This window comes from Suricata suricatta, chromosome 13, assembly GCF_006229205.1.
Source record: "Suricata suricatta isolate VVHF042 chromosome 13, meerkat_22Aug2017_6uvM2_HiC, whole genome shotgun sequence".
Taxonomy (NCBI): domain Eukaryota; kingdom Metazoa; phylum Chordata; class Mammalia; order Carnivora; family Herpestidae; genus Suricata; species Suricata suricatta.
This window is the reverse complement of record NC_043712.1, coordinates 35,439,558-35,441,385: the sequence shown is the minus strand read 5'-3', so window position 1 is coordinate 35,441,385 and position 1,828 is coordinate 35,439,558. Positions and strand designations below refer to the sequence as shown.

Sequence of the window (1,828 nt, the reverse complement as noted above, 5' to 3'; positions counted from 1 at the left end):
ACCAAAGGTCTCTTTTATGTGGAGACCCTATCGTTATTCCCTTCTTGATATGTCAGGAGAACAGAATCTAGTAATAAAAATTTCCACTTCCTCCTTTTTTCGCTGGCTGTCCTAGGGAGTCCAGTAGGGATGACAAGTGGCTGTGAGAGCCCTCTCCATGTACTGACTCTGTAGCTTACACACTGTGTGGGCCATTCAGCTTGCTCTAATTGTCCCTGTCTCCTCAGTTTTAACGTATATTCAGAAGGTCTATGGACATAACATTAGCAATTAATTGTCTGGCATCTTTGAAGCTCTCAGATATTTGGCTGAAACTCAGATGATACAATCTGAAAAGCTACACATTCCCTGAAAATTGACTTAAGGGCAAGAGATCATTTCAATTAATGTGACATGCCTTTGGAGTGGGAGCTGTAATAATCAAAAATCCTCTCTTCCACAGAAGTGAGATCTGCAGCGGACCCCTCCTCTATCACTGGGTGAACTATTTCTGAGCCACCAGGTTCCTCACAGCAGCCTTCACGTCCTTGTTCCTGAGACTATAGATGATGGGGTTGAGCAAGGGGGTCACCACCCCATAGAATATAGAGATGAACTTGTCTGAAAGGTCCTCTTTGTCTTCCCCCTGGGGATCCTTAGACTTGGGCTTCCCATACATGACAAATAAGGTCCCATAGAAGATGACCACCACAGTGAGGTGAGCAGATCAGGTAGAAAAGGCCGTTTTCCTCCCCTCAGTGGAGGGGATCCTCAGAATGGTAACAATGATGAAGATATAAGACACAGAGATGAATAGAACTGGGACCACCAGGAAGATCGTATCTGACACCTCCATGCTAATCACATTGATGGAGATGTCAACACAGGCCAACTTCAGGACAGCCAGGATCTCACAGGTGAAGTGGTTGATGCCATTGTCCCCACAGAAGGGTAACGGTACTGCAAGAGAGATCTGCACCAAAGAGTTGGCTGCACCAGCCATCCAGGAGCTGACAGCCATGGGCACGTAGACAGACTTGCTCATGACCACAGGGTACCTTAGGGGGTTACAGATGGCCACATAGCGATAAAACGCCATCATGCCCAGAAACACACATTCTGTTCCTGCCATGGCAAAGGAGAGGAACATCTGCACAGCACAGCCTGAGAAGGAGATGGTTTTCCTGGGAGTGAGGAAGCTCTCCAGGACAAGAGGGATGGAAGAGGTTGTGTAGCAGATGTCCAGGAAGGAGAGGTTCCCCAGGAAGAAGTACATGGGCGTGTGCAGGCGGGAGTCAAGGATGGTCACCAGGATGAGGACCCCATGGCCCTGCAGGATCACCAGGTACATCAACAAGATGAGCACAAAGAAGGTCTTCTCTAGCCTTGGGTGGCCAGAGAGTCCCAGGAGGATGAACCCCACCACGGGGGAGGACCAGTTGGCATTTTCCCATGTGAGATGTCTTCTGTCATCAGCAAAGTACAAAAGCAGCACATGAGGCTTCCTGGGAAGAGTCTCGGGCATCTAGTATGCCGTGAAGTCTCTGCTACAGAAAGGAGAGCATGTGTGTAAGAGGAGAGTGGCTGTAAGGGACAGTAGGTAGGAATGTCCTTAGCTCTTGGCTGAGAGAAGGTCAGGGCTGGAACACAACAGAACGCACATGCACTAGCCCTGAGGAAAAGCCTCAAATATTCCAGCCACCTGTGTGCCAGGGCCTTTTCTGATGTTGCATCCTCATTGCCTATAATAGCAACTGAGACCCCAAGATGGGGAGTGACGGGTCTTAGTCTTCTGAGCAGGTTGGTGATAGAGGAAGGACTGGAGCCCAGGAGAGCTCATCCCTAGTGA

The 1,828-nt window shown here is 49.2% G+C and overlaps 1 pseudogene; it reads right to left on the bottom strand.

Annotated features, from left to right (window-relative positions):
* Window positions 1-472: 472 nt before the first annotated feature.
* Window positions 473-1,417, bottom strand: LOC115276450 (annotated as a pseudogene).
* Window positions 1,418-1,828: the final 411 nt, after the last annotated feature.